At 48.3% G+C, this 5,807-nt stretch overlaps 1 long non-coding RNA gene across 1 annotated transcript in view; it reads left to right on the top strand.

The window, feature by feature from the left end:
- LOC108800530 overlaps window positions 1-959 on the top strand; it is a 17,951-nt gene extending 16,992 nt beyond the window's left edge. Inside the window, exon 3 of the long non-coding RNA XR_001942107.1 lies at window positions 716-959. This is a non-coding gene — a long non-coding RNA (uncharacterized LOC108800530). The remainder of the gene's footprint in view (window positions 1-715) is intronic.
- The last annotated feature ends 4,848 nt before the right edge of the window (window positions 960-5,807 follow it).

Below are 5,807 nucleotides of genomic sequence, written 5' to 3'. Positions count from 1 at the left end.
TATATATATATAGTGTGTCTGTATGTAATCTAGCTGCTGCTGATATCTTTACATACAATCCTTCAGTCAGATACATTATATATCACTGTACATTCTGTATCACCTGTCCCAGGCTATAAGGTGTGTAGGCAGATCAGTGCAGGGTGAGGAGGAGAGGGAGGAGGGGAATGCCTCCACACCTTCACACTGTTCCCTGTATACCAGACAGCAGGGCAAACACATAACACACATCTCTCTGTCTCTCTGGATGCCAGCAGGTGCTCACAGGCTCCGAGAAGACTTGCTGGCACACTTACCCCAAAGTTACCAGCTGACCAAAAAAGCATTCAAGCGTTGGGACTTCTGAGCCACCAAAGACACGGGCGCCTGCACCGATCAACAGAAATAGAGGTTCTGCGGTCTTCAAAAGACCAGGAGGGCTCAACGAGTCAAGCTTAGAAAAGCAGGTGGAGAAGAGAGTCGGTGACGGGAGACAGTAGGGTCAGAGTTACGGTACAAGGGTCATTGTCAGAAAGGTGACAACGAACTCTTGCTAGATAACCTCCCAGTAGAGATCTGCAAAAACAAGCCTGGAAAGACTGTGGGAAAAGGCAACAGAAAAAGCCAAATTTGGTTACCAACAGTGAAGAGGTGACAGAAAACACCCCGGTCAGGACAAAACCACCTAGAAAAAAAAAAAGTTTTGTAGAAGTGAAGTATTCAGAAAGGTTTTTAGCCGTGTGTTGTCCTTTCAACCACCTTTGGAAATGTCAATGATCGTGGAGACGATGGGATTCTTCTTTGGGGTCATAGGCTCCGTCTTGTTGGGCATCACTCTCTTCAACGCCAACTGGAGGGTGTCTTCGGTGGATGGAAACGTCATCACCACCTCCACCTTGTTCGAGAACCTGTGGATGAGCTGCGCCACCGATTCCACCGGCGTGTACAACTGCCGAGACTTCCCGTCCTTGCTGGCGCTGTCAGGTAAGATGGTCTTCTACGGGGAGGTGGGAGGATGGTTGTTGTGGTAAGAGAGGTCCATTTATGGATCTAGAACAATAAGAGTGTGGAATCATTCAAGAAACTCTTGGACGAGTTCCTTGGAGACCGTAACATACAGGGGTACAGGTACTCCTAAGAGCAAAATCACACATGGACTCATACACACGCACATACCTGCTCAAACATAAATGCACACACGCAATAGGTTGGACTTGATGGACTTATGTCTTTATTCAACCTCAAATACTATGTAACTATGTTCCTCCACCAAGGACTGCTGGCTATCTGCAGGGCTATTTCTGCTGGTCCAGGTAGCTGGATGGACTGGAAGAATTTATTAATATGAATGATACATTTTGGCAAGTTGTTTGTATTCTCAAACGCAGTTGCCACTACTTTCCAATCCTACCTATAAGAAGATAATCAGCTGAGTGAACACAGTTGTGGCTTCATAATAAGGGTCAATGCACTGAAATGGATTCTGTGTAGATGCTAGCGTGATGAATCACCCAGCTGTTGAAACATTCTTGCGGTGTGCAGCACCTGTCGCCTTCCATGACCGTTATGAGGGTGAATTATCTCCACGCTGGACGTTGTTTTGTAGTACGGTGGTTGCAGGAGAAGGAGTCAGGCCCAGAGGAGAGATTATCTTGTATCTAGAGGCAGCAACAGGTGGAAGAGATTAGTAGGCGATGTCAGAGTCCACTAACAGCTGGAATGTCAGTTTGGAGTGAAGTGTTTCAAGGACAATGAAGTGCACGAAAAATGACCCATAGAGTGCAAGCGTTTCAAGCAGTGTACTTCACACTGCCATTGTTGCACCTTATATAAGTTTATTATCCTTATCTCAGCATGGATACCGATGAAGCGAATAACCACAGTATGCCTTCAGCTTCCTTGGTCCAGTCCAGTCATTGACCCATGGCACTGTCCGGCTTCCAGCAAGTCCTGGGATTGCCCCCCTACTCCTCGCCTGCACTGGTTTTTGCCAGTCATTCGCCTTCCCCAGTGAGGATTTTGTTTGCTCTCTATGGTATTCCTTTTAGCATGTATCATGCAGTCGGGTCCATGCATATTACTTTTTATTCATCATTTAATATATATATATATAATTCAGTATTGCTTCTGACCTGAAGAAGAGTTCCATAAGCTTCTGACCTGAAGAAGAGAGGTTCACTATGGAAAGCTTATCTTTTATATATTTTGTTAGTCCGATAAGAAAGGGATCATTGCACATGGTTTTCCACACCAGGGGTGGTTTTAGGCACTTTTTATTCACTATGTGCTATATAGTCTGACCCAGGTCATACCAGTTTAACGGCTCCATATGAGTTCCCTTCTACTGTTGGATACTATTTGGAATATTTGGACTTGAACGTCCAGGTGTTATCGTAATATATATGACCCATGATGGGATAATTCTGTCATGGGTCCTTAAGGGCTTAAACAGACCCGGGACTCTCAGGGGTGTGGAAATTTAAAAAACAACAACTATTGTCCAACGGCTAAAGCGGGGGCCAAATCTACTTGTCCCAATACAAAAAAACTTGTTTTAATCAGAACTAGGGATGCACCAAGTTTGGTGGGTTTTTCTACAGCTTATGTAACCCCAATAACTAACATGCAATCAACGTGTTGGGTTGCTGCCTTTGGATCTAGTCTTTTTTTTTCCAGTTCATTGAATAATCCTAAAAATCTGGTGATCCTGCCGGTTGTCCTTGGTTCTTTTTCCAAACTGACCGTGCCAAGCATGGTGTGGACATTTTTTGAAGGACCTTTGATGTTGTAGTGGTATTAAAGTGCAAGCATTTTGCTCCCACATGTCTGCCTTTTATGCCATTTTATACCAAACAGCATTACGGTATGTTCCTTGCTGTTTCTGTGCTTTTTGGGTTTCTCCGAAAACCATAGCCAAGAAAGACCTTCAAAGTGGACATGTGTCTTGCCCATTCAGGGAAAAGCAACGGGTTGACTTGAATTCTCCTTGCCCAGCTACTAATACCAGTTGTCCTTTATTTCCACCCTTGTTCCATTAAGCCAACAGCGCCGTGTTAGCCCCAAATAACTCCAGGGCTCTCCCGGCCCCATGTGACAGCCCTGGGCCAATCACCAACGCTGTCACATTCATTGAGTCACGTTTGCAGAAGTACCAGTTTTCTTTGCTCCTGATGGATATTTAGCAGTGATAGGAAGGGAGGGGACAAGGGTAAACTCTACACTTTTCACCACCTGAGTGGCCTTGAGGGGGGGGCAGGGGGGGTTCTCAAGGGAAATGTATGTTCTGCTGGGAAGGGGTGGGATTAAAGGGAAACTGTTGCATTTGGCCTACCCCCTTATCACACGACCCCCCTATCATTAGAAGTCACACTGTGCATAAGACACACAGCTGGAATACCAACTGCCTGCTCCAAGTCTCCAAAGCCTAGGTCACATGGTCTATGGCTACCAAGCATTACTGCAGAGAATTTATTGGCCACGGGTGAAGAAAGGTCATAAGGGGACTGTCCCTGTCTGACAGTTCCTGCCCGGTCAGCTACCTGACCTCACACATCATCTTCCGGCTTGTGCAAAGCATAAAGTCAGGCAGTTAACACAGGGCAGCAACTGTCAGGCCCTGTTCACATTGAGCGATTTATTGCAGCGATATCGCTCATATTTCCGCGCCATATCGCTCTATGTAGCTTCACCAATACATTTCAATGGAGCTGTTCACATCTCGTCGCTCAATATCGCTCAATATCGCTCAATATCGCTTGTAGCTCGTCGCTGGTAGCTTGTCGCTCCTACATGACCCTTTTTTCGAGCGATTTTGAGCGATATTGCTCCTGATTGCATACAGCCCAATAGGAAGAAGTTGAGCGATGTCGCTCAATATCGCTCGTCGCGCAATATCGCTCAAAGTCGCGCGATTTTCATGTCGCTCAGTGTGAATGGGGCCTCAGGGTTCCAGTTATATTAATTTAAAGGAAACATGTACTAAGGAAATATGTAGGCTGCCATTGCTGACCTCAACTGAAAATAACGGTTGTCTGGCTGTCATTCTGATCCACCATCTTCAGTTCCTTTGGCATCCTCAATTCAGATCAAAGGTCCTGACTTCAGTCTGACTTTGCTTGCTGCATGCTTAGCCTGGGTTACTATCTCAAAGAGTATTGAAACTGGTGGTGAGCAGGCAATAAACATTATCAGAAGAAGGTCAGCAATGGCGGCTCCTCTGTGCTCCCCTCAGTGCGGTTTCCTTTAAGACGCCATGTTTAGTTTCTTGCGCAAGACTGGTTCTCTTTAGGTGTGATTCTTATGACACGGGTGCTGGTCTTTGTTGGGTCTCTGAACATTTTAGAAAACAGGGATTTGCTGTCTGCGAGATAATTCACCTCGAAGCTGAAGCTTTGCTATTTTATTTTTCTCAACTAATGGTCAGGAACCAACTGGTGTGCTTTCCAGTGATCGCCACAACAGCAAATCCCATTGGCCGCCTCTCGCAATGTGCATTAGAAGCTGCAGCAAGTCAGATAGAGCCCGCCTCATTTCCTGGCTGGAGGACACCCAACCAGTGGCGTTACAAGAGGGGTGCGGCCCGCACCCGGGTGACACCATTGGAGGGGTGCTACCAAAATGACTGACAGTCATTTTGGTGTCACCCCCCTCTAAAAAGTCGGGAACTCGGCTATGGGCCAGGAGCCCAACCGTTGCAGGAGACAACCTCCTCATTTCACCGGGTGAACGTCCCCTCCTCCCTCTGCTCACCAAGATGGACACCGGCAGGTATCACTTAGATGGCCGGCATATGTGATGATGTCATTGCGCACGGTGACGTCACGTGCATGCGCGAAGATGTCACGGCGGGGTGTCACCCAGTATCCGCTCTCGGGACGCCTGTAAGGGATCCCCGCCGACTGCGCAATGTGCCAGGCGCGCGTTTTCGTACTATTCGGGACCACGCTATTCGGCGAATGTGTAGAAGCGGTCAACTACTAGCACGGAAATGCGCCTTAGTGGCGCACAGGAAGTGACTCATCACAGCTATCACTTCCCCTACATAAGCTCAGCAACAGCACCACCATGTTGCTGGATTATCGTCAGGTATCCCCTGTTCCTGTGATTCTGTTATCCTTGCCTGACTCTTTGTGACCCGGAATTCCTTGACGACTCTTGACTGCTGCCTGCCCTTGACCTCGGAACTGGTTTTTTTTTTTACTACGCTTTTGCCTGACCCTTTTGTACCTGGACTGCCCGCTCGGAACTGACCTTGGCTCGTCCCCTCGGATTACGGCTTGCGCGGTGCCCGACACCACTGGCACTCCTCCCACTTGTTGTACTTCTCGTCTCTGTTCCCATCCCGAGTCCCCCAGGACACAAGGTGGAAGGGAAGCCTCCACTCACATCCCGTCTCCAACAAGGTACGCAACAACGCCCCTGCACCCAACATCATCTGGTATTTGCTCCTCAGCCCGGGTTAGGGTTGCCACCTTTTCTTCAAGCGAAACCCGAACACTCTAGCGATGCGCTGACATTTTTGGGGGAGAATGAGTCGTGGCGTATTCATATGTAAATAGCCCCCCCCCCCGCATTTAAAGGAGAACTATGAGGGGGGTGCTTTTCACTCACCTCATAGTTCTAGCCGACCTGTGACAATGAGACTGTCACAGGTCGGCTCAGTAGATCGGGAGGTGAGCGAACACATACCGGCGTTCGCTCACCTCTCGATCCTGTCACGGCTCTCTGCTGTGACAAGGGGAGGGGCTGGATTCCCCTCTCCCCGCTCCGATCCGCCAGTGCTGACTAGCGGAACAAGCGGTGGAGGGGGCGGGTACAGCTGGCTCTGC

Source organism: Nanorana parkeri, unplaced genomic scaffold (genome assembly GCF_000935625.1).
Source record: "Nanorana parkeri isolate BGI_ZX_2015 unplaced genomic scaffold, ASM93562v1 scaffold2055, whole genome shotgun sequence".
NCBI classification, from domain to species: domain Eukaryota; kingdom Metazoa; phylum Chordata; class Amphibia; order Anura; family Dicroglossidae; genus Nanorana; species Nanorana parkeri.
This window is presented reverse-complemented; position numbering and strand designations above follow the sequence as displayed.